General features: G+C 42.8%; 1 protein-coding gene and 1 pseudogene across 2 annotated transcripts in view; one reads left to right on the top strand and one right to left on the bottom strand.

The window, feature by feature from the left end:
* Window positions 1–8909: 8909 nt before the first annotated feature.
* LOC133755042 (zinc finger protein 271-like) overlaps window positions 8910–26882 on the top strand; it is a 50365-nt gene continuing 32392 nt past the window's right edge. The window contains exon 1 of one of the 2 annotated variants that reach the window (XM_062185358.1): window positions 8910–9154. The gene's annotated coding sequence lies outside the window, so the exon portion shown is untranslated. Of the gene's footprint in view, window positions 9159–26882 lie in introns of both variants that reach the window. The other variant, XM_062185357.1, reaches the window with a different exon arrangement.
* Window positions 22921–24816, bottom strand: LOC133755298 (vacuolar protein sorting-associated protein VTA1 homolog; annotated as a pseudogene).

Below are 26882 nucleotides of genomic sequence, written 5' to 3'. Positions count from 1 at the left end.
TTAAAAAAAGATTTAGCCTACTATAGGTTTATTGAATTTCAAATCCCATTTGCAGTTGCCTTAGCACTGTCAGACCAAGTGATTTCATGGGCTTTTTATGGCCTACACTATGGATGTTCCCTACTCCTGCTAAAGGGACATTTGTTGGACCCAGCCTGCTAGTACACACTTGTTGAATGTCATGATTATTCACATATATGTGTCCCAGAGAGGTCTCATGGCAAGATGAGTGGATCATCTTCTACTGCTTTCCCAGGCAATAGCAGAGAGATGGATCAGAACTGGAGCAGCTGGGACTCAAACCTGTGCCCATATGGGATGCTGGCACTGCAGGCAGTGGCTTCACCTGCTATGCCACAGTGCCAGCCCACTTTTATATAATTTCTATGACATTTATATCAATAACATATCCATGTTAGTATAACAACATTTAGCATGATTTTGTACAACAGAACTTTATATAAAATCCAAAGAGACAAAGTAGCTATTACCTCTATAAGATGAGATGCATATCCTTTGACATATCCAAAGGTCCAGCTAGAAATATCAAGGTCAAAATGCTTAGAACCTTGATCCTGAGAAATCCTACCAAGAATGCAAAAAGGGCTTCACATGTTTGGTCAAAACTTCTCTTGTCGTGAGCTGTATGGAATCCTCTCTGGATTTGGGGGACCAAAAATTGGGAATTTCTTACACCCAGGGGGCTGAAGCTCATGGCTCTAAGGCAATCACCATGCTGAGAAATGACTATATTGATTCCTCAGGTACTAGTCTCTACTGTGGACAACATATTGATTGTCAGAGTGCTTTGCTTGCACACTAGAGTTTCTCACCTGATTTCACTCAGTTATAAAAGCTGTAGGAAATCATAGGAGTAGCCATTAGGAGCTTAGGTCTCCAGACATCACCAGTCGCTGGGTTCCACATTCCCCTTCCTTCCCACAACTAAGTTCAGCTAAGTCAAAGAAAAAGGGTAGCTCTTTGTATTTCCTTTCTGAAAACATCAATGCCAAATACATTTAAGTGAAGTCTTTAAAAATTTCAAGTTGGATGGGCCGGCGCCGTGGCTCACTTGATTAATCCACTGTCTGTGGTGGTGGCATCCCCTATGGGCACCAGGTTCTAGCCCCAGCTGCTCCCCTTTCAGTCCAGCTCTGCTGTGGCCTGGGAGGGCAGTAGAGGATGGCCCAAGTGCTTGGGCCCCTGAACCCGCATGGGAGACCAGGAAGAAGCACCTGGCTCCTGGCTTCAGAATGGTGCAGCTCCAGCCATTGTGGCCATTTGGGGAGTGAACCAACAGAAGGAAGACCTTTCTCTCTGTCTCTCTCACTGTCTATAACTCTACCTGTCAAATAAAAAAGAAAAGAAAAGAAATTTCAAGTTGGAGAGAACATTTAGCCAAGGTCTATGATCTAGATAGCTGATTATTTTTAGCATCTTTGAGTAAGAATTGTTAATGAGCTTTTAATCTTAGATCACCAAAGTGTTCCAAGTTTCAGTGAAGCACCACAGAATTCAAAGGAAATTTCATCAATCTCTTCCTAGCAGTTTATTTCCTGACAGCCACCTCCCAATAAAAGCAGCCAAAAGAACTTCTAAGATCACAGACACACATTAATGGAGCCACATTCTAAGTCCATATTTATAAATTAGCTTTTAAATGGTCGGGGATTGCGGTAGTAATCTTAAATCTCCATGCACGAGTCCATAAAACAAAACAAGACAAGCTGTGTGCCAAGAAAGAGGAGACAGGGCATGGAGCCACAGGCAGTCCATGTTTATTCAGAAGGTTGATTCACTCCAAGGTGAATGCATGGCAGAGAGTTCCCAGCAAACACAGCAAAGAGAGAACCCCCTGTCTTACAGGCTAGTGCTTTATATAGCACAAAGTGGTAAGAAGGAGCTTGGAGGTCAGAGCGAAAGCAGGGCTGCTGAGATAGAGCAGTGCTTGGGCTAGATTTAAAGGTCCTTTGAGGTCACAGTGTGAGCTGGGAAGGGTTTGGGCTGAGGCTGGACTCTGAGGCTGAGTGCTGAGATAGAGGGAGACAGCTTGGGAGGAGTGGGGGAGATCTCAGGCTGATAGCAGAGTTTTCACATAGTGTTGTGCCCAAAAGTTGAGGCAGGGCAAGGCTGGTCAATGCGGGTTGGTGGGGGGAGAGGCTGTATTAGCAAGTCAGAGAAACGGGGGAATGCTTGTTGTGTAGGTAGGAGATCAACATGGACATAAGGGTTTTTGTCCTTTCTCCATCACTGTGTATGACAAAGTCAGAATAAAGCAGATTTTGGTGGGAAATTTCTGATATACATTCTATAATAAAAATTTAGCCAATCACAATCTTTTGCAGTTTGGATAGATTTCTGTGGGTGATCCCATGGGACTGCCTGCCCTGCCCATATGGGAGGTTGAGAGGGCATGGTGCGCTATCCCAGGAGGGACCCCACAGCCTGGCTGCTGGCAGGTGGCAGGAGCTCCAGACCCATTTCCTCCATCTCCTCTTCCTGTTGGAAGCCTTGTGGCTGTACTTTTGTGATTCATAAACAGAGAGCTGATAAGCAACTCCCAGATGTGGGCTGGTTGCACAAAGGACCCAGGGGCCTATGTGTCCTACGTGACCTATAAGTCAATTAGTTAGAGGCCTTTTGGCATGTTGCCCCTTCTGCTCTATAGACTTGCTGTTGCCACCCAAGGTTTTTTCTACCCCTCTTACCCTATAAATTCTGAGCCTGATTGCTAATAAACAGACAGGCTCATCAGGCCTGTCTCCAGTGTTTCTTGTGGAGAGATGCTGTTGCTCTTCCATCCCGACAGCTGAGGGTCTCACACAAAGAGACCACAGATGTCAATCTTTCGATAATAGGATTCATGTTTTGCTGCCTTTCAGCTGGGACCTGAGGAAATATCTAGCAAGGGTAGATGCCATAGGAGTTGTCAGAGACCTAGTAGAGAAAATGATGTGCACCACCAAAGGCAAAATCCAGCTCTAATGACAGAACTCCAAATCCCCAATATGGAGCCACACATTTAGCATCTTTCAAGTCAGCAAGGAGTACTTACATTTTGCAAGAACTCTCAGTCAAGTCTCAAGCTATGTGCATGCCTATATTTGTTTTAAGCAAATATCATTTGTTGGGCCATTTGTAGGAAAGACAAGCAGAATATTAGCCACATTAGGCCCTTTATTCACAAGTTCCAACATCATTACTACCACCAATTCAGAATCAGGCATGTGAGTGAACACATGGGACAGTACCCAACATTGCACATTTGGTGGTCATTATGACCCACAACCTGCATACATTAACCAGAATCTCATCTGGTGGTCTCTCAGCATCACCCACCCAGGTTGTTGCATTCAACTCAGGCTCATCTAAGTTCAGAGGAGCATAAGGGGAAGGACATGTAGTCAGGAGGCCACGCTGCCTTGCAGGGCTACCCCTGCCACATCACCTTCTGAAAATATTGTTGCTTTGGCAACTTTCCAACCTTGAGGCCAGTGCTTCATACTTCCTCTGACTCTAGGTCTACACACATGCCTTGGCCTCATCAGGTACTCCAGGAGCAGACTCGCTCCATGCATACTGCAGCGCTGGCCAGGCAGAGGCAGGATTAGCTCAAACCACTGCCACCAGTCATCCCTGATGTGTCAACAACGGCAGCCAGTACCACGAGGCCACAGCTCACAGCACATCTGTGACCATCCTTCTCTGTGGGCAGATGTGTGATGTGGCAAGCCTCTGAGTCTTCTGCTGGTTCCTTTGACCAATGGGCTCTAGAGGGGCAGGGCTTTTCCTCCCCAAATGTTTTCTACACAGTCAAGACAGTGCCTGCCCAACTTTGGTCTTAGGGGATTTGTCATTGTTAGAGCCTGTACTCAGGAGGTGGGTGGCTGGGCACTTCTGAAGTGTGAACAGGATTTTTTTTTAATTTTTAAATTTTTTTTCTGCTTTGTAAGGAGGACTCTATGGTTGAGCATGATCAAAGTCCTCTGCCTCAGTTTTCTCCCCTTCATGTACACCCATAAGGTGAGAATAGATTCATGAGTCTTCCATTTACATGATACCTCAAGATTCTGTTCATTCAGCCATTCACATTCACATGTGCCCTGTGATGTGAGTCTATGGGAGGTCTGGTGGCTTGAGAGGTTTATGCTAAGAAGACAAGGCCAGAAAAGAGCCTTCCTATGAAAGAGGGAATCTCAGGGTTAAAAAGAAGATTCTGGCTTCAAATGTGGGTAGCTCCCACAGTCCCCTCAGCCAAAACCAGAGATGATTTTCTCTTTCTTGGTTATGCCTCTCTGCAGACATGGGCACTAGGATAGAAATTGGGAGATCCCAGCCTAGTCCAGGTTAATGATTGGTTTGACAGCCTGCCAGTCAAGATCCATGTGCTGATCCCAGCTTTAGTTACCAAGCTTCTACCTACCATCTGCCTATTTTCATTTCATACAATGTTGTCATTTCTGGGCTCTGCTACCTCTGAGATCTGACTCTTTTTTTTAAAAAAAGATTTATTTATTTATTTGAAAGTCAGTTACACAGAGATAGAAGGAGAGGCAGAGAGAGAAGAGGTCTTCCATACACTGGTTCACTTCACAGTTGGTGGCTGCAATAGCCAGAGCTGCACTGCTTAGAACCCAGGAGCCAGGAGATTCCTCCAGGTCTTCCCATGAGGGTGCAGGGGCCCAAGGTCTTGTGCCATCTGCTTTCCCAGTCCACAGCAGAGAGCTGGATCAGAAGTGGAGCAGCTGGGAATTGAACCAGTGCCCATATGGGATTCTGGCACTGTTGGGAGTGGCTTTGCCCTCTACACCACAATTCCAGCCCTGAGATCTGACCTTAACCTGGTGGTTCCTGCCTGATGGGCATGGCATCCACAAATGATGCAGGTGATTGTATTGTGCACCTACAACTTTTGTCACATTGTTTTTAATTATCTATGTCCTTGTCATCCATCCACCAGGACTGAAATTGCCTTTAGGGTAATCATGATATTTACATTATTTGTGTTGCACCAATTATACCCAGGAGAGTACCAGGCATAATACAGACAAGTCACCCCATCTCCATTCATCCTTGGCTCCTCATTCCCACAGTGCTAGGGGCTCTTGCTCTTCTCCTCCTCCTCCACCCCTCCCTCTGCACAGCTACCACCACCATGAGACCCTCACACACCATGCTCCTATACTCCCTCTGACCCCATATTCTCTCCAGTTCCAGTGGATCCAAACAGGATGACATATAAAGTGTGGAGGTTTAGTTGTACTCATAAAGCAAAGCTACAGTGCTCCACTATCACTAAGTGAATTGTGGATGTTGGACTTGAAAGCTCTGATTGTTGTGCTCAGTTCTATGGTCCTAGAACAACTGAGAGCATGGCAGAAATTAAGGAGATGCCTGCCTGCATATCACATTCAGTTAGGAGCCACAGAGCTCTGCAGCATTGTTGTTGGAGCCCTTTCCATTTATTCACTGCTCAAACCTATTGCTTTCTTTTCTGCCTTGTGTCCATCCACTCATATCAGAGTAGCCAGGACAGAGTGAGTTTTTATGAGTCAGGATGGTGAGCCAGTGGCTAGACACCTTACTTGGACTTTATAATGTGCATTTTGGCTATTCCAGGAAATTGTTTTTTTAAAGATTTATTTATTGATTTGAAATAGTTACACAGAGAGAGAAGGAGAGGAAGAAAGAGAGGGAAAGGTCCTCCATCCATTGGTTCATTCCCAATTGGCTGCAATGGCCAGAGCTGTGTCAATCTGAAGCCAGGAGTCAGGAGCCTCTTGCAGGTCTCCCATATGGGTTCAGGGGCCCAAGGCCTTGGGCCATCTTCTACTGCTTTCCCAGGCCATAGTAGAGAGCTGGGTCAGAAGTGGAGCAGCCAGGACTTGAACTGATGCCCATATGGGATGCTGGCACTGCAGGTGGCAGCTTTACCCACCATGTCATAGTGCCAGCCCCTTTCTAGGGAATTTTTTTTTTACTTCTTTCCTGCTTAATTGTGCTTTAGTTACCTAAGGTTGGTGAATATATAAATGGTGAATTAGCAAGGTATTCCAAATTTAGCTTTGAATTATATGATTTTGTGGGTTTTTTAACTTAACTTTTTTTTATAAATATTGGCCATTACTACTCTTTTTTAAAAATATTCATTCATTCATTCATTTATTTATTTGAAAATCAGAGTTACACAGAGAGAGGGGAGGCAGAGAGAGAGAGAGAGAGAGAGAGCGCTCTTCTGTCTGATGGTTCACTCTCCAATTGGCCACAATGTCCAGAGGTGTGCTGATTCGAAGCCAGCAGCCAGGAGCTTCCTCCAGGTCTCCCATGTGGGTGCAGGGGACCAAGTATCCTCTACTGCTTTCCCAGGCCATAGCAGAGAGCTGGATTGAAAGTGGAGCAGCCAGATTTTGAACAGGAGCCCATATGGGATGCCGGCACTTCAGGCCTGGGTGTTAACTTGCTGTGCCACAGTGCCAGCCCCTGAATTTTACTTTTTTATTTAGACCTTTCTTATAGACATGGATTATGTCTTCTAGTTTCTAAGTAACTGCATCATAATGAGGACCATTGTAGATTGTAGCAGTCAAAAATATTTGGCTTGATGATCAACATAAGGCTTATAGATAGTAGCTACCCATGAGAAAGTTTATAAGTCAGTTGGAGGTTGCCTTTTATTACTGATGAACATGAATGTACTGAGAACTCCTTGTCGATTAGATAATAAAATCCAAATGAAGATTTACAAATGAGTTCCCTCCTGCCTTCTTCTATCATTGAAATTCTGTTGTTCCTGCCTTTTGGATCTCCCTGTAATCTGTTGCCTCTTCTTCATTCCTACTACCACCATACCTTGGTTCAGATCCTACTAAATTACCATTGATATACTTTTTAATTGAACTCTCTGCTTTTTGTTTTTCTTACCTTTGTGTCAAAAGCCTCTTAGTTCATCCCAACCTTTTCTGATTGCTCAGGTTCTCTTATTCCAATATCTAGGAAAATCATGTGGCTGGTAGTTCTTTCAACACACCACACAAAAGAATGCTCAGTAAATGCTTACTAAATAGTGAATGGAATGCCTTTGGGTGAACATTTAACCTGCTTGGCCCTGGATGGTTTCTGTTTATATATTTCAGCCCTGTGTCATCATAACATGTCTTTTTTATTATCAAAGTTGTCTCTGAGCAACACATTATACATTCATCTAATTGTGTCTGTTATCAAATAGATATCTATTGCATTGTCTCTTCAACTAGGTAGTTATTGGGATCAGAAATTGTATTTGTTTAATTTTTATAGCCTGATTTATTCATTCAACTAAAAGAATGACTCTATCAACATGCTGAGTTTTAATGTCAAAGCAAACATGTTTCTTGCCCTCATGAACTTTCAATCTGGCAAGAAAAAGCAGTCTACACAAAGCATATTGCCTGACATAATAAACATTAGTGTGAAATGAATGGATATATTTAAGCATTCCTAATCCAGCAATTCTAATCCCATGAATTATAATCAACAGAAATAATCACAAACAGAACTCCATGTCATCCTGCTTCCATTTACATTTCTACTTAAAATCTTAAAAATCAAGCACCACACATATACCCAAGAATGCATAATGTTTATATGCTATCTTGATATTAAACATGAGAAAAATAACCATACAGCAATAGCAACTTTGAACCTTTCTTTTTTAGATAAGTTATAATCCTATGTGTTTCTCTACAGTGAAGATTAGGATTGTAGATACTCTTCCTCTCCCTCACTTTTTATTTTAGAGATGAGAAATCTGGGGTTTTAGAAACTGAGTCGCAAGATAAAAGAAATATTTCTTTTTTTAATAGAAGATTTTTTTTTTATTTGAAAGACAGAGTTACAGAGAGGCAGAGGCAGAGAGAGAAGTCTTCCATCCACTTGGAAATTCTGGGTCTCTGATGTGGATGCAGGGTCCCAGGCATTTGGGCCTTCTTCTACTGCTTTCCCAGGCTAGAGCAGAAAGCTGGATTGGACGTGGAGCAGCAGAGACTTGAACCAGCTCCCATATAGAATGTCGGTGCTGAAGGAGGCGGCTTAGCCCACTATGCCACTGTGGTGGTCCCAAAAGATTTCTTAAACCAATATTTCACTTTGGTTGGCCTTTAACCTAGATTTTTTTTTTTTTTTTTTACCATACTTCCATGGGCAAATTCAATTCTAATCTCTTTCCACCTCAGCTTTCTCTTTGTAAATTGAGAATGCTGTCTCCAGAATTAAATGAGGTATAATTGATACAAAGTAAGGTGTTTACTGTTAATCTGGCCCCTAGAAGATACTTGGCAATGTTAGTCCTGTATCCAGTTTTCTCTCTCTCTCTTTTTTTTTTTTTTTTTTTTGTACTTGGTGAATTAGAGGGTGGTGTAAAATGCTTTGAAAAGAACCACAAATAAAAGACACAAATAAAAATTGTATTCTCAAATCTAGATGTTAAACTATGCTGTGTACACCTGTGCTAAGAGTTACATTGAAATCCTTGTCACGCATTACTTGAGAGAAGCTGTCCAGGAATAAAGCAGCCAGTAGGATTTTTCTGAGGGAAACAGCGTGTGTGAGGGAACCGGGGTTTGGGACTCAGCAGCAGTGGCTGTCACTTCTTAAGATTTTGTTCAAGAAAGGAAGAACAGCAGCTGACCCTTGAGGTCTGGGGTGGGAAGGAAGGGAAGGAGGGATGTAAACAAAAGCAACCCTCTGGTTCCCAGCCTGTCTCCGCCCACCCCACACTGAAGCCCTAGGGGAGGGCCAGTAAGTCTATCCAGGAATGCCCTGGCCTGGACTCCATTTCCCAGAGTCACCCGGTGCTCTTACGTTTTCCTCTCTGAACGCCTGTGCGTGTGCATGCGGAAGAACGTGCGCTTGCGCGTGCCTTTCCATGTGGCTCGGCGTTAGGAACAGAAGTTCAAGAGGCCGCGCTGCTCCTTCTCCCGCATTCACTGGGGAGTCTTGCTCTGCAAGTGCAGTTGCAGGCGGTTCGGGAGCGCAGCCCCAGACCTGCCGCCCGCCGCTTCTGTGCCTCTGCATCTGCCACCGTGGGTCCCAAGTTCCAGTGACTTCTGTCCCACCCTCTCCGCTCTGCTCCCCGTGTGTCCTGAAGAAAGGGGACCTGCTCCCGAGATTTTCCACGGCAAGTATGGAGACCAGGAGGGGGCATCTATGCGTGTGTGGGAGAGCGGTGGGTGCGATGGCGGGTGGCGGCTCCCAGACCTCGATCACTTGCTTCTCAGTGATCCTGGGAGCTTCTCCGGCAGAGTCAAGGCTGGGGCCCAGGTGTTGTGTCTCCCACCGCTGCTTCCCAGTCTCCCAATTCTCGGCCGGTCCCACAGGCTGCCTCGCTCAAATTCTCCTTAAAGTACACTGGACGAGGTACGGCACAAGCAGGGCAGTTGAGAGCACGCAAAGGAAGGATTCCCATTTAAATAAGCCCAGTTCTCACTTTGGGTGGGTCAGAGAATGCCTTGTGGCTGGGCCTAAGGCTATATCCCCTGGTAGTTCCAGCTGGGTGGGGCTTGGTGGCCCTCAGCCGGAGCCCGAGGCTCCGGAGAGGTGGAGATGGAAGATCAGAGTAGGATCTGGCTCTCATGGACCCCATGCTGGATCCCGTGGACACACTTGACAGCTGGGGCTCTGGGTGTTTGGCTGACTTTCCCAGCAGCACATGAAGCTTGTGCAGTAGCTTTGTGGATTGATCTCTCTTCCGTGTATAATTAACAGACTCTTTTTCAATCTGGAGCTTGAGGCTGATTTATTTTCCTGCTTTTCGATTTCTGTCTTCAACCATTCTTCTCATGTTATTAGGGATGTCAACTTTTATTACCTGCTGCCAATCCCTTTGCAAAGTGAGAAGTGAACTGAAATTAATGCAAGTCTACCGTGTGAGTTAATAATGAGCTACTTCAATCTGGATTTTCATAGTGGAGAGCTACGAAAACATAAATACAGAAAAGTATCAATTTTTCTTGTCTAGTTCTTTACAGTCACTCAATGCTCCACCAAGCTGATTATCTTACAATTTATATGGTTTTAATTAAGAGGGCCAGTTGCTTTTTTTTTTTTTTTTTTTTAATTTGACAGGCAGAATTAGACAGAAAGGAAGGTCTTCCTTCCATTGGTTAACCCCCCAAATGTCCACTATGGTTGGCACACTGTGCTGATCCGAAGCCAGGAGCCAGGTGCTTCCTCCTGGTCTCCCACGTGGGTACAGGGGCCCAAGCACTTGGGCCACAGCAGAGAGCTGGACTGGAAGAGGAGCAACTGGGACAGAACCGGTGCACATATGGGATGCCAGCGCTGCAGGCAGAGGATTAACCAAGTGAGACACAGTGCCGGCCGGTTACTTTAAAAAAAAAAAAAATTATTTAAAAGGCAGAGTTACAGAGAGGCAAAGATAGAGAGAAAGAGAGAGATCTCCCATCTGCTGGTTCACTCCCCAGATGGTCACAATGGCCAGAACTACATGGATCTGAAGCCAGGACCTTCTTCCAGGTCTCCCACACAGGTACAGGGGACCAAGCATTTGGGCCATCTTCCACTGCTTTCCCAGGCCATAGCAGAGAGCTGGATCAAAAGTGGAGCAGCCAGGTCTTGAACCGGCACCCATATGGTTTTACCCGCTCAGCCACAACACCAGCTTCAAGTTACTTTTCTTATTCTGGGTTCTGTGTTTAACCCCATGGCATTTTCAACATGGGAGGATGTTAGTGATAGATTTTCAAAATGACTGGTCTTTGGAAGCCTTTGTACAAGGTGTTAATGTGAAGAGGGGTAAGGAAGAAAAGGGAAAATGTGCCCCTCTCCCCCCACAGAGATGCCCACACAGTACGGTAAAAGATGTGGCTTTGGGCTGGCACTGTGGCTCAGTATGTTAATCCTCTGCCTGTGGTGCCAGCATCCCATATGGGCACCTGTTTGAGTCCCAGCTGCTCCTCTGATACAGCTCTCTGCTATGGCCTGGGAACACAGTAGAAGATGGCCTAAGTGCCTGGGCCTCTGCACCCATGTTGGAGACCCAGAAGAAGCTCCTGGCTCCTGTCATTTGATCAGTGCAGTTCTTCTGGCCATTTTGGCCAACTAGGGAGTAAACCAGCAGAAGGAAGACCTTTCTCTTTGTCTATCCATCTCACTATCTGTAATTCTACCTCTCAAATAAATAAATAAAACATCTTTTAAAAAAAGAGCAATGTGGCCCTGAAAACTATTGCTATAGACTAACTTTCAGTATAATGACGTTTTCACTTGATTAACTGAGTGATTCATAGATTCTGTTAGAGTCCTGTTGTCACCAGATTACTAATCTGTGAAACTCATTTAGCATAGTAAGGTTACCTAGGAAGTAAAAATAGAAAGGGAATCCTGGATAGAGGTTGCTAGGGTAACAGCATTCTTCCTCTCAAACCCAGTGCGTTTTTGACCTTTTCTCCCATGTACTCCCTATCACAGTGCTTGTAAGTGGGCAAGCAGTTATATTTCTGCTGAAAACAGTTGCTTCACACCCAGGAAACAACTGTAAGACACTCTATCAGCAACTATGTTGTGTGTACATTAATATGAACTTGAAAACAGCCAAGAACAGGATTCCTAAACTACTCAGGCTAACTCACTGTTCTTGGCACATCATTCCCTGCTCTGCTATAAGTTTCTGGCAAGTTCTTTAAAATTTTTAGGAGAGACATGTTTCATATGAGAGACATAATCTGATAATGTAGCAGTGATGTATTTAAGAAAAGGTGCCATGTGAGGAAGCAGTCTGATGTGTCCTTTCATCTTCCCATTAATAACTCATTGATGTCTAGCACAGGGTGGCAGAAAGCAATCCTCCTTCTGAATTGCATCAAGCCAGGAGGATTCATCTACAGTTCATCTGAGCTTTCTTTGTATGAGGGAATAACCAAAATACAACATTGTATAGTTTTTTTTTTTCTATTCATTTTATTTACTTGAACAGCAGATTTACAGAGAGATGGAGAGACAGAGAGAGGTCTTCCATCCGTTGGTTCACTCCTCAAATGGCCACAATGACTTGGGCTGGGCCAGGCTAAAATGAGAAGCTAGGAGCTTCTTCTGGTTCTCACACTTGATTTCAGGGGCCCAAACACTTGGACCATCATCCTTTGCTTTCCCAGGTGAATTAGGGAGCTATATTGGAAATGAAGTAGCCAGGTCTTGAACCAGTGCCCATGTGGGGTGCTGGCACTGCCAGGGTCTGCTTAACCTACTACACCAGTCCCATGTGCATTTTTCAAAGGGGGGGAGGGGTTAAATTTTGTCTAATATGACTCTCAAAGATTATAATTTCTGGGCCGGCACCATGGCTCAACAGGCTAATCCTCTGCCTTGCAGCACTAGCACACCGGGTTCTAGTCCTGGTCGGGGCACTGGATTCTGTCCTGGTTGCCCCTCTTCCAGGCCAGCTCTCTGCTGTGGCCAGGGAGTGCAGTGGAGGATGGCCCAAGTGCTTGGGCTCTGCACCGCATGGGAGACCAGGAGAAGCACCTGGCTCCTGCCTTTGGATCAGCGCAGCGCACCGGCCGCGGCGGCCATTGGAGGGTGAACCAATGGCAAAAGGAAGACGGTTCTCTCTGTCTCTCTCTCCCACTGTCCACTCTGCCTGTCAAAAAAAAAAAAATGTAATTTGTAGTAGATGATGATTTTGGTTATATTTTGAGTTTCATTACATTTCTATATTTTTTAAGTTAATGAGTACTAGTAGTTACCTTATTTTTTTAAAAGATTTATTTATTTTACTTGAAAGTCAGAGTTGAACACAGAGAGGAGGAGAGGCAGAGAGAGATAAGTCTTCATTTGCTGGTTCACTCCCCAGTTGGCTACAGTGGTCGGAGCTGTGCCGATCCAAAGCCAGGAGCCAGGAGCTTCTTCTGTGTAGTAGTTATGTTATGTTATGTTATCCTTGCTTTGGATAAACAAACTCTCTCCCATCCCTCATTTAAAATGCTTTTTAAAATAGGTTTATTTTGAGGGCTGGCACTGTGGCATGGCAGGTGAGGCTACCACCTGCAGTGCTGGCATCCCGTATGGGTGCTGGTTTGAGATCCAGCTTCCTGCTGTCTCCTGGGAAAGCAGTGGAAGATGGCCCAAGTTCTTGAGTTCTGCACTGCATGGGAGACCTAACAGAAGCTTCTGGCTCCTGGCTTCAGATAGATCCAGTTCTGGCCATTGCAGCCATTTTCAGAGTGAATCAGTGCATGGAAGACTTCTCTTTGTGCCCTGTCTCTCTGTAACTCTGCCTTTTAAATAAATAAATAAATTTTTACATGCTACACCATGGAGCTGGCCCCAAGACCTAACAGGTTTTCTGGGTGCTTATCCTGGGGTTCACTTTGAGCACTAAGCACAGTTATTCTGTGTGACTGAATATTTCATGTTTCTTATCGAAAAGTTTTTCTCATGTTCTGAGTGATTCGGCTACATCTGCCCATAGTGGAAACTAAAACTTAATTTGGCATTTGAACACCCAGAGTGCTGATTCCTGTAATCTTCTGAATTTAATCAGAAAATGTGTTTTGAAACATTTGGTTTATGGGTAGACAGGGCAGTTTTCCTGGATCCCTGTGAGAATTGATGAACTGATGGTGTGTTTCTACCCCACGTTATATTCTGAAATTTACTTCCTTTTATTTTCTTAAAATAACTATATTTGAAATTTGCTCCCCCCTTCTGAAATGTTTGTGCTTCTGTCCTCCTTATAACCATGGACATGAGTAGCCCTTTTCCTTCCCTTTATGATGCTATAAGAGCAATAGGACATTGTCTCCCCTGTCAGCACATCTTCCTCAGTATATCTCTTTGAATTAGACCCTGGGTTAACTTGGCTGCACAAAAGGCATATACCTAAACCCAGTGTACCTAATGGATGAAAGTCATCATAAAATCAATATGCCTTGTAAACCTCTCATCTCTTGTTTTGAAATGTGTTTTGAATGTGTCTTATGTCAGTGTCTGTAAGCCAGAGACTTCCCACTTAAGGCAGAAGGCTGCTGAGGGACAGCACAACCGTAGCTTTGCTCTGTTACTTTACTGTGGCTACTCTCTCACCCTTTCTCTTTATTTTATTAAGATTTAAAAATTTTTATTTTAAAGCAGAGTTACAGAGAAAGAGGCAGAGACAGTAGGATGAGGATCTTGCATCTGCTGGTTCACTCAAGAGCCTGCAATGAATAATCCTGGCCCAGCCTGGAAGTCCAACTCAGTGTCCCATGTTGGTGCAAGGACCCAAGTACTTGTGCCATCTGTTTCTGCTTCCCCAGTTGTGTTAGCAGGGAGCTGGATCAGAAGCGGAACAGCTGTGACTCAAACTGGCACTCATGGGGCTGGCATTGTGGCACAATGGGAAAAGCCACCATCTGCAATGCCAGCTTCCCAGATGAGCAGCAGTTCATGTCCCAGTTGCTCCACTTCTAACCTAGCTCCCTGCTGATGGCCTGAGAAAAGCAGCAGCGGATGACTCAACTGTTTGGGCCATTATAACCCATGTGTGAGACCCAGATGAAATGCCTGGCTCCTGGTTTCTGTGTGGTTCAGCCCTGGCCATTGCAGCCATCTCAGATGGGAGATCTCTCTCTTTTTTAGCATTTATTTATTTATTTTCAAGGCAGAGATAGAGAAAGGGAGAGAATGAGAAACAGATTTTCCATCTGCTGCTGTACTCCCTAGATGGCTGCAATGGCCAAGACTGGGCCAGGCCCAAGCCAGGCACCAAGAGCTTCATCCAGGTCTCCCACTTGGGTGTCAAGGACCCAGGTATTGGACCATCTTCTACTTTTCCAGGGCTACTAGCAGAGAACTGGATCAGAAGTGGAGCAGCCAGGACATGAACTTGTACTTATAGCAGATGCCAGCACTGCAGACAGCAGCTTTACCTGCTAGTCCACAATGCCATCCCATCTGACTCTCCTTCCTCTCCATAATTCTGACATTTTTAAAAGATTTATTTTATTTATTTGACAGAGTTATTGATAGAGATAGAGACAAATAGAGAGGTCTTAAGTCTGTTGGTTCACTCCCCAAATGGCCACAGTGGCCAGATCTGAGCTGATTTGAAGCCAGGAGCCAGTAGCTTCTTCTGGATCTCCCACATAGATATAGGGGACCAAGGACTTGGGCCATACTGTGCCACTTTCCCAAGCACATTAGCAGGCAGCTGGATTGGAAGTGGAACAGCCAAGATCCAAACCAGTGACCATATGGGATGCAGGCCAGTGTCTCAACCAGCTGTGCCACATCACCTGCCCCCAAAACTCTGACTTTCAAATAAATCTTTTTTAAAGGGTGGACACACATATTGGATCCCAGTATTTCATTTGGTGGTGGCTTAATCCACTGTGCCACAAAGCCAGCCCCACCCTTTATGCTGTGTGTCAGGATCTTGGTAATATCTGCTGAACAAATGTTGGTATTATGTTAGACTCCTGTTTTATTTTGGTTCTCATTTGTTGAGTTCATTTTGGCTGTCACTTTTGGGTAGCAAGCTGTGATGTCATCAATGGCTAAAGCTGCCATGTGTTAGGCTGGCACAGATTCTACCTTTCCATTTCTTCAAATAGAAGTGGAAAATGAAATCCTCTCAAAACTAACATGCTACAAAGTAACTACTGGAAATCAAGCTTCCTTTCTTCTCACCTAACAGACCCAACTGGTCTCTGTGTTTCTCATTTTAGCCCAAACCTATATCAGATTCATAGAGCAGAAGGAAGCTTATTTTTCAAGGCAGAATTCATAGATGTGGTTGTCCATTCACCTCTGAGAATTAAAGCCATCACTCTGCTTTTTGACTGGTTTTCAGTCTGTGGTGGTACCATCCTTCACAGGAAGACAGATTCCTCACAGAAGAATACACCTAGGTGGAGAAAACTTTATGGAGTGGGCTTTCCAAAGTGAAATGGAATTCTGGCCTGGACATCCTTGAGATCATGATCAGCAGAGTGGGGAAATTCTTAGCTATGTCCATTCACATACTTTCCTTTTCGTTCAATGTATTCCTCTCTTACATAGTGCTCTGTGCTCTCCTCTGTTGCACAACACAAGGAGTGTCTGTGATTGAGGCTGTTTGTGTACCGCTGCAGTATCTGGAGTTGCCTTTGTCTCCATCTCTAACCAGAAACTCAGATGCAGAGTGAGGAGGAGACTGCCAGCCTGCCACACAGGGTTTGGGCCCCTTGCTCCTTTACTTTTCTTCAGTGCAGGAGCAGCCTTAAACAGAGCTGTACTGGGTAGTATTGTTTCTTTTAGATTCGAGTGCTCGGATAGCAAAAGAAATACATATTTTTTTCTTATAGAACAGATTGAGGAGGCACTACATAAAGTCAGCAGCAACATTCTTGGCTCTTGTTACATGTCAAGATGAGTCAGAATATATAGGGCCATTTGTTAAATTTTTTAAAAAATTAAAAATATTTATTTATTTGAAAGGCAGAGTTACAAAGAGAGAGAGAGACGTAAATCATTTATCCACTGGTTCACACCCCTATTGGCCACAACAGCTGCAGTTGGACTGGATTAAAGTCAGGAGCCAGTATCTTCCAAATTTCCCATGTGGGATTAGGAGCACAAGCACCATCTTTTGTAGCTTTCCTAGGCACATGAAGGAGCTGGATCAGTAGTAGACAGTTGGGACATAAATTCATGCACAATATGGAATACCAGCATCACAGGCAATGGCTTTCCCAGTATGCTCTACTGTCTGTTTTTATTATTATTATTTTTATTTGAAAGGCAGAGTTAGAGAAGCAGAGGCAGAGAGAGAGAGAGAGAGGGAGAAAGGCCTTCCATCTTCTGGTTTACTCCCAGATGGCTGCAATGGCTGGAACTACCCTGAATTGAAGCCAAGAGCTGAGAGCCTCTTGCAGTTATCCCACATGGGTGTAGGGGCCCAAGACTTGGGCCATCTTCTACTGCTTCCCCAGACCTTAGAAGAGAGCTGGATCAGAAATGGAGCAGCTGAGACTCAAAGCAGCGCCCACATAGGTTGGCGGCAGTGCAGGCAGCAGCTTCCCTGCTGGGACACAGTACCAGCCCCTCTATCATCTATTTTATGGAAATATATATTTAAGGGACATTAGAAGGCCATTCAGGCCCTTCCTACAAAACATTTTGAAATAATGATTGACAGTTTACAAGACTGCTTCCAAAGGGAGAGAGCTGCAGGAACAGAGAGGGCAGTGATATTGAAAGGGTATGAGGAACAAGGGAAGGTAAGAAGGCCAGAAGAAATCTTGAAAAGTATTCCAAAGGATAAAGTAATAGGGCACAGGTCATTTGTGAGGATTTCTATTATAGGGTTTTCCTTTTTTTTTTTTTTTTTAATTAAAGATAATTTCTAACATAATTTGTGATATACTTGACTCACTTTTCAGTTTTCTTCTTACAGATAAGATATGCTTATAAGATGTAGAGGGGCTGGTACTGTGGCTTTGTAGTTTATTCCTCTGCCTGTGGCACTGGCATCCTATATGGGCACCGGTTCTAGTCCCATCTGCTTCTCTTCTGATCCAGCTCTCAGCTATGACTATGACCTGGGAAAACAGTAGAAGATGGCTCAAGTGCTTAGGCCCCTGCACCCAAGGAGGGGACAGAGAAGAAACTCCTGGCTCCTGGCTTCAGATCAGTGCAGCTCCATCTGTTATAGCCATTTGGGGAGTGACCCAGCAGATGGTATAACTTTATCTCTGTCTCTTCCTCTCACTGTCTATAATTCATCCTCTCAAATAAATAAAATCTTAAAAAATAAGATGTAGAGAAGTACTGGAATTAAATGCAATAGTATACTCCTAAATATGCAGTTAGCATTAAATTTTTGTTGAGAAAGGGATGAGCTTGGCTTTATGTGTCTTGCTTAGAGCAGAATTTTTATGACTGAATTTGAGATAATTAAAAATCAGTTTTATAATTGAAACATTGACCATTTTTACTGCTGCAGCCTCCCCCTCACTCTGTATCCCTATGCAGATAGTCCACATGAAGGTACAACAGAAAGAGAGGCCTGCATATCTGGAGTAATGCAAATATGCCCTTTGATTAAACCAGGGGATTGATTGACTGGAGTTCTTTGTGATTCAGTTTGTGTTTTTCTGTAGAGTGAAATATAGTGATTTGGGTAAAGTATCTTGTCTTCTAGTTGATGATTCCAATTGGCTTTCTTATCCATCTACCTGGTATCACAGGTGATTCCCAAGACAGGTGTTGGACTCTATGGAAAAAAAAAAAAAAAGTAGCCTCTTCAGAGTTGATGTATTTCTCCTGGAAAATTGGAGAAATATTTTGTAAGAAGCAGTTCATGGAGGATGTATACTTCCCTAGAAATGAAACTGAAGTGATTCCCTTTAATTGCCCCTCCCTGAGCTAGTTCCTGAGGCTTATTGATCAGGGTAAGAATGCTAATATTTATAGGCCAATTATGAATGATCCATGTTTGTCTTACACATGAGATGTCTACAGATCTGTTTCTCAAGGCCTTTAAGATAAAATAAGAAAACTTTGCAACAAAAGAGAAGGTTGGCATTGCCTGTTGCCTTGGTCTAGGATCTGTGCATTTATTACCCACTTAGTACTCTGACTCCTATTGTGCGCATCTCCTGATGGTTCTTTTTTGGCCATTCCTGTGTCCAGATTCCTTAATGGGTGACAATCTTTGTCCAGATTTTCAGTCTGATAACTCAGCCCAAATTGAGTTGGACTAGTTTGTGTACCCACTTCAGGATTAAGGTGGTCCAAAACTGCCAGTGCCCAATGACTTGGCTGCCTTTATGCTCTTATCAAGAGATAAGACTCCGGGCATGGGTTCCAAGTGGCTTTGCTTGGTCCTCTTCCCTTGATCTCCCTGGTGACAAGCTGATTCTCAGGTAGGCAGGGAACTTGTTGGCTCACAGAAGTCTCCAGATTTCTGCTTTGCACTCATCTGCAAAATATTTGAGTTTTCTCTTGGATCTCAAAAGTCCTGAGTAGGGAGTTTTATTTTGTATTGAGATGTGTCTTTATAAAGACAGGTGTCACTGAATACTGTGTGTCCTCATAATTAACAACTCACCCAAGCCTGCATGGAGTTCTGGGATCCTGGCTTCAGGCTGAACATTGCCTGCTGTTAAAAAGTGCAAGAATTAAAAATTGTTATTATTTTATGCTCTTATAAAGCTGCAAAAGCATTAACATTGTGCATTTCTGGGTGATTTGAAAATTCTAAATTTGGGCCTGCACCGTGGCTTAACAGGCTAATGCTCTGCCTTGCGGCGCCGGCACACCAGGTTCTAGTCCCGGTTGGGGCACCGGATTCTGTCCCAGTTGCCCCTCTTCCAGGCTAGCTCTCTGCTATGGCCCGGGAAGGCAGTGGAGGATGGCCCAAGTCCTTGGGCCTTGCACCCGCATGGGAGACCAGAAGTACCTGGCTCCTGGCTTCAGATCAGCAAGATGCACTTGCCGCAGCGGCCATTGGAGGGTGAACCAACAGCAAAAAAAAGGAAGACCTTTCTCTCTGTCTCTCTCTCTCACTATCCACTCTGCCTGTCAAAAAAAAAAAAAAAAGAAAAGAAAATTCTAAATTTGAAATCAATTGTGTTGACTGGCTTTGCAGAGTAGGAAGAAAATAATTGGTTTATTAATTATTTATAAAGAGAGATTATGAAAGAAGCTATCATTGGTACCAATTGTCTAAGCTTTAGTATTTATGAAACTATGATTTATTTATTTATTTGTTTGTTTATTTATGTTTGACAGGTAGAGTTATAGACAGTGAGAGAGACAGAGAGAAAGGTCTTCCTTCCATTGGTTCACTCCCCTAATGGCTGCTATGGCCAGTGCTCTGCTGATCTGAAGCCCGGAGCAGAGTACTTCCTCCAGGTATCCCATGCAGGTGCAGAGACCCAAGCACTTGGGCCATCCTCCACTGCCCTCCTGGGCCCAGCAGAGAGCTGGACTGGAAGAGGAACAAACAGGACTAGTACCCGGCACCCCAACTGGGACTAGAACCTGGGGTGCTGGTGCCACAGGCAGAGGATTAGCCAAGTGAGCCATGGCATCAACCTATGAATTATTTTATTTTATGAGCTATGTCCACTTGAAGTTGTGAAAGAAAACATACAATGGTGGTTGTAATTCACTTTAACAGACTTTTTGAAAGATTTTATTTATTTCTTTGAGAGGCAGAGTTACAGACAGTGAGAGGTAGAGACAGAGAGAAAGGTCTTCTATCCATTGGTTCACTGCCCAAATGGCCACAACAGCTGGAGCTGCTTGATCCAAAGCCAGGAGCCAGGTGCCTCTTCCCAGTTGCCCATGGGTGCAGGGGCCCAAGCACTTGGGCCATATTTTACTTCTTTCCCAGGCCATAGCAGAGAGCTGTAGTGAAAGAGGAGTAGCTGGGACTAGAACCAGTGCCCATATGGGATGCCAGTGCCACAGGTGAAAGATTAACTTACTGCGCCATGGTGCCAGCCCCACAATTCTCTTGAAAACAGAAACATTTATTCCTGAGTCTTTTGATGAGTTAGGCCAATGAAGTCCTGACAGGGCACATATGTCTCTAGAATTAGAGGAGTGCTCATCATTCTCATACTGTGTTCTGTTGCTGTTCAGCCTGTGACAGTGAGACATATAAATAAAAAAAGATATTCAGCATGTGGTTACCCCACAAGGAGGCTTATCTTGTCTGCATCTGAATAATTTTGATAGTGAGGTGTTTTTAAGTTGCTAAATATTCTCCTAATTTGTATTTATTTAAAGACTATTAACTTAGTACCATAATTTTTGTTATAATAATTTGATTGCTGATAAGGAATTTACAAAATCATACCTTGACTAGAAGTTTTACTTTGTAACAATCACAGACTAGTAGAAGTCATAAACCATTAACCCTCATTTTTCTAAAATAAGAGGTTGTAATTAATATGAATATATAAAGAATATATTTTTTAAGATTTTATTTATTTATTTGAGAGGTAGAATTACAGACAGAGAGAGGGAGAGACAGAGAGAAAGGTCTTCCTTCCATTGGTTCACTCCCCAAGTGGCTGCAATGGCCAGAGCTGCACAGATCTAAAGCCAGGAGCCAGCTGCTTCTTCCTGGTCTCCCATGTGGGTGCAGGGGCCCAAGCACTTGGGCCATCTTCCACTGCTTTTCCAGGCCATAGCAGAGAACTGGACTGGAAGAGGGGCAACTGGGACTAGAACTGGCACCCATAAAGGATGCCAGCACCACAGGCAGAGGATTAGCCTTTGCATCACATCACCAGCCCGAAGTACATGAAGAATTGAGAACAGAAAATCTACCAACCTCATGGAGTTTATCTCCCTTTCAAAACATTTAATAACCTTTGGGCTGGAGAATACTAATGTAAGGTACTGTAATTAAATTCACACAAAGAAAAGATGTTTTAGGATGTTTTACTTCATTATTTAAGTTAGATACTTTAGGAAATTCTAGATTATTTTGTGGATAAATTGTAATTTCTTTTTTCTTTTCCTTTTTTTTTTTTTTGACAGGCAGAGTGGATAGTGAGAGAGAGAGAGACAGAGAGAAAGGTCTTCCTTTTTGCCGTTGGTTCACCCTCCAATGGCCGCTGCGGCCGGCGCATCATGGTGATCCAAAGCCAGGAGCCAGGTGCTTCTCCTGGTCTCCCATGCGGGTGCAAGGCCCAAGGACTTGGGCCATCCTCCACTGCCTTCCCGGGCCATAGCAGAGAGCTAGCCTGGAAGAGGGGCAACCAGGATAGAATCCGGCACCCCAACCGGGACTAGAACTTGGTGTGCCGGCGCCACAAGGCGGAGGATTAGCCTGTTAAGCCACGGCGCCAGCCAAATTGTAATTTCTTTTCACAAGTGTATTTGAGTAGAAACACAAGCTTTTATAATCAATTATTTATGTTTAAAACATATGCTTATGTATGTTTTGTATTAAAATAACAGCATTTTATGAAGTTTAGATACATCTTGTTCAATACAAGCCTATAGTTTTTTTTAAGTTTTATTTAAAAATAATCTTTGTATTTATTTTTTTAACACAGCAAATTTGAGTGACACAGTAAGTCCATAATATACCACAAAATTCATAAACTTAACAACTGAGTATCTTAAGTCTTATAAATCTTCTGAATCATCCATAGTTATGCACTCAATGGAATGAACTCCTCAGCAGCTGAGAAGAATCTTAACTTAAAAGCACCAACTCTTCAGGCATCTCTACAGGCCTCTATTTTTCATTCTCTAAGACATGCAGTCAGACTGCTAGTGCAGCAAATACCAATTCACCTTAAGCTTAATGGATAAGAAAAAGCATTTGGGAAACCAACATTATTAATATTAAGTCTGAAAGCATTTCTACCTCTTTACTGAATGACTTTCCTTTCTGTCAATGTTAAACTCTAATGAATAAAAACTATGTTTTGAACATAATTTTTTTCAGGTTTATCTAGCACTTTAGGACATTTGTATTTGTTTTATAAGCCTTAAGGAAAACAAAAAGATAATCTCTAATCCAGACAATTCTGGAATCTTTCATTAGATTTAGAATTTTACAGCAAAATAATATGATCTGTTTGTCCAAATAGTATGCCTTTTAAAAAATTCTCTTCATGTATGTAAATTAATAAAGCTTATTTCCAGTATATATTTTCTGTGTTTTCATTTGCTGGAGCAGGGTTCAAAGGGTGTTTTTAGGATCTTGCCAACATCTGCCCTCTGTACCCATAAATTACCAAAGCCATTAAATGGACAATAAAAACTGGTTGAGGCTACTGATGAATGCTTCAAAAGGAATCTGATACACACAGATTTTATTGTCATATTCAACTCAACTGAAGTCTTTCTTGAAATTGTACTCTTGATAGGCTGAAGACAGTAATGGAGTTAATTCTTTATGCCAAAGAGACATGGATCTGTTGTACAAAGGCTTCATTGTCTGTCAGTCATCAGTAACTTGAGGTCTTTCTGTATATTCTGAATGGCAGTGTTTGCATCTTCATATTGTAAGGCACTGCTAGCATATTTGCAGTATTTCTGAGCTCTCACAAACTCCTCAGGTTTGAGGTGGATATAGCCTTGGGAAACCATACTGAAAAGTGCAGGATCAATGGCTGGAATAGTCTATAGAGTAGGTTGGATAGTATTCCTTGTTACACCCATACTATGAGGCACTTTTGCTGGTGTGTAGGCTAGGGCATGTGCACCCAGAGGACCCTGTATTCAACTATAGCTGTCTGATGGCATGCTGCCTGGGTCAAATGCTGAAGATGATGATGGCTGAGGTGTGTTGAATGGGCAGAGATGCTACTACAGCATCTTCATTTCCTTCACCATCAGTATCTTCCTCAATTGCAATAGGGCCTACTTGAGGAGTCTCCTCATTGTTTAAGCAATTATGGATATATGTTACCTTCCACCTTGCATACTTCATGTGTTTCACATTTTCATCAGTGTTATGTTAAGCACGGTTATGACATCTGTTAAAAGACTTGCAGTATAGAAGAACATGATCATGTTTTTTGTGAGATCACCCAGCACAATGTTCATTGTCTGCATATATAAACATTTTCCAAGAATAATTCCCCAAATGGGCAGAACCAACTACTCCTTGGGTAATAGCTTATTATCACCCCCACTGTTTCTTTTTGTTGTTTTTGTGAAGAATCTGAGCCTGGGTCAAGGCGTAGCTATTTTAGACTAGGCCTCCATCTTGTAACTCAGGCCTGACCAGACCCTGAACCCTTTGGCAAAATCTCCTGAAAGAAGAAAAATAAACTCCCCTTGTGATAAACTCCCCTAGCAACAGCCAATCAGCAGATAGCAGGGAAATACCTGCTATCCAGATGTCTTTTCCAGGTGTATTTTTAGGCCATTAAGGTGATTGATAACATCCCCAAACCCTGCAGTTTGGAACATACACCCTCATGGCTTGGACCCTACACTTTAGCCAATCATTTTAAAAAGCATCAACCCCAAAGCCATCTAACCACCTTTACTAGGTCTATTCCCACTACTGGATTTACTAATCAATTTTAAGAGATGTTCTTTAAATTCTCACAGCATGAGATAATTTGCTGATGGTGCTATAATGTATTGAATGTCTCTGAAAACCCTATATAAACCCCACAAAGGAAATGGGATGGGTCCTCATCAGATGACCATTGTGATGATTGGAGGAGTGGACCCTAGATTGGGCTAGAACAATAAACCTCTTTGCTTTTGCATCATTGAAGTCTCTCATTGGGATAATTGAGTCCTATCCAAGTCCGGTCTAATAGTTGTTGTTAAGATTTATTTATTTATTATAATGGCAGAATTACAGAAAGGTAGAGAGACAGAAAGAGAGTCAGCCTCTGCCATCCACTCCCCAAATGGCTGCAATGGCCAGAGCTGTGCTGATCTGAAGCCAGGAGCCAGGAAATTCTTCCAGGTCTCCCACATGTGTGCAGGGGCCCAAGGACTTGGGCCATCTTTCTACTTCTTTCCCAGGCCAGAGCAGAGAGCTGAGTCAGAAGTGGAGCAGCTGGGACTTGAACTGGAGCACATATGGGATGCCATCACTGTAGGCCAGGGTTTTAACCTGCTGTACCACAGTGTCAACCCCCCACCTATTTATTAAGAGCTCCTAACTGACCTGTTAATTTTGATAACAATTTATGACACCCAGGAGTTTTATTATCAATCTTCATTCTAATTTGCATGGCATATAAATGACCCCCTTGGTGAAATATGTAATGATCAAACAATGACTATCAACAAACACCCCTCAGATCATTTCTTGAGCAACTGTTCAGTAATAGGCCACCACAGGGTCCTACTTGTCATGCTCCTGAACCATCAAGTGATGCTGTATGTTCTTTTATTTTTTAAATTTTTTTTTATTTTGACAGGTAGAGTTATAGACAGTGAGAGACAGAGAGAAATGTCTTCTTTCCAAATGTTCTTGGTATTTTGATTGAGATCACATTGAATCTGTGAATTGCTTTTGAGGGGCTGGCACTGTGGAATAGTAGTTTGAACCTCTGTGGCATTGGCATCTCATGGATGCCAGTTTGGGTCCCAGCTGGTCCTCTGATCCAACTCTCTGCTTATGGCCTAGGAAGGCAGTGGAAGATGGCCCAAGTGCTTGGGCTCCTGTATCCACATAGGAGATGAGGAGGAAGCTCCTAGCTCATGGGTTCAGATCAGCCCAGCACCAGCCATTACAGCTATTTGGAGAATTAACCAACAGGTAGAAGGCATCATTTTTTGTCTCTCCATCTCTCTATAATTTCCTCTCAAATAAATAAATGATTGTAAAAGTAAAATTAAAAATAATTTCTATTGGTAGAATGGGAATTTTGATGATATTAGTTCTTCTAATTTATGAACATCAAAGATTTTTCCTTTTTTTGTGTTTTCTTTTTTTTCTTTAATGTTTTATAATTTTTCTTATAGAGATCTTTCACACCCTTGACTAAATTTATTCCAAGGTAATAAAAAATTTTATGGTTATTGAGAATGGCACTGATCTGATAAGTTATTTTTCAGCCATGGCATTTTTGTGTATATAATGGTTATTGATTTTTGTGTGTTGATTTCATATTTTACAACTTTACCAAACTTTCTTGTGAGTTTCAATAATCTCTTGGTGGAGTCTTTTGGTTTCCCGATATTTAGGATCATATCATCTGCAAACAGGTTATTAGGCTTTCTCCTTTCTAATTTGTTTTCCTTTGATTTCTTTTTCTTGCGTTATTGCCATGGCTAAAGCTGTCAGTAGTGTATTGAACAGCAGTAGTGATGGAGAGCAACTTTGGTTTCAGATCTTAGTGGAAATGCTTCCACGATTTCCCATTCAATATGATATTGGTTGAAGATTTGTCATATATTGCCTTGATTGTGATAAGGAATGTTCCTTCTATTCCCAACTTGCTTAAGGTTTTTATAATGAAAGGTTGCTTTTTTATCAAATACTTTCTCTTCATTTATTGATCATCATGTGGTTTTTATTCTTTAGTTTGCTAGTGTCACATATCACATTTATTGATTTGCATATATTGAACTATCCCTGCATACCCTAGGTACATTCCACTTGGTCCAGGTAAATTATCTTTATGATCTATTGTTGGATTTTATTAGCTAGTATTTTGTTGAGAATTTTGGGATCTGTGGTTATCAGATTTAATGTTCTTTAATTCTCTTTCTCTATTGTATCATTTTCTGGTTTAGAAAATAAGGTGATACTGGCCAAATAGAAGGAGTTTGGGAATACTCTTCTCTTTCAATTGCTTTGAATAGCTTAAGAAGAATTGGAATTAGTTCTATTTTTAAAAGTCTGGTAGACTTCAGCAGTGAAGCTTTCTGGTCTTGGGCTTTTCTTTGGAGGGTTTTTGTTACTGATTCAATATCTGTCTTGGTTTTTTGTTTGCTTAGGTTTTCTATATGTCTTCATGGCTCAATTTTTGTACCTAGCATGTGTCTTGATTTCTTCCAGGTTTTCGAATTTGTTTGTCATTGAATGTGATGCCCACATTCTATATTGCAGTGCTAATCTAAGTTTTCAGTGTTTCACTTCCAAACTAGTTTCCTGCTTAATATCTCTGGGAAGCATGGGGTAGTGGCTTAAATTCTTTAGTTCCTTTCACCTAAGTGCAAGATCTACTACTTATTAGGGGATGTGAGAGCCTGGTCCAGCCACAGCTGTTGCAGACATTTAGAGAGTGAACCAACATATGGAAGACCTCTCTTCCTCTCTCTCTTCACCCTCTTTCTGTGTTTCTTTGCCCTTTCTAAAATCATTTTAAAAGTTATTTACTTCTTTATTTGAAAGTCACAGTTAGAGAGAGAGAGAGAGGGAGAGAGAGAGAGAGAAAGAGAAAGACATAGAGAAATCTTCCATCATCTGTTTC

Source organism: Lepus europaeus, unplaced genomic scaffold, assembly GCF_033115175.1.
Source record: "Lepus europaeus isolate LE1 unplaced genomic scaffold, mLepTim1.pri SCAFFOLD_3_1, whole genome shotgun sequence".
In the NCBI taxonomy this organism is placed as follows: domain Eukaryota; kingdom Metazoa; phylum Chordata; class Mammalia; order Lagomorpha; family Leporidae; genus Lepus; species Lepus europaeus.
This window is presented reverse-complemented; position numbering and strand designations above follow the sequence as displayed.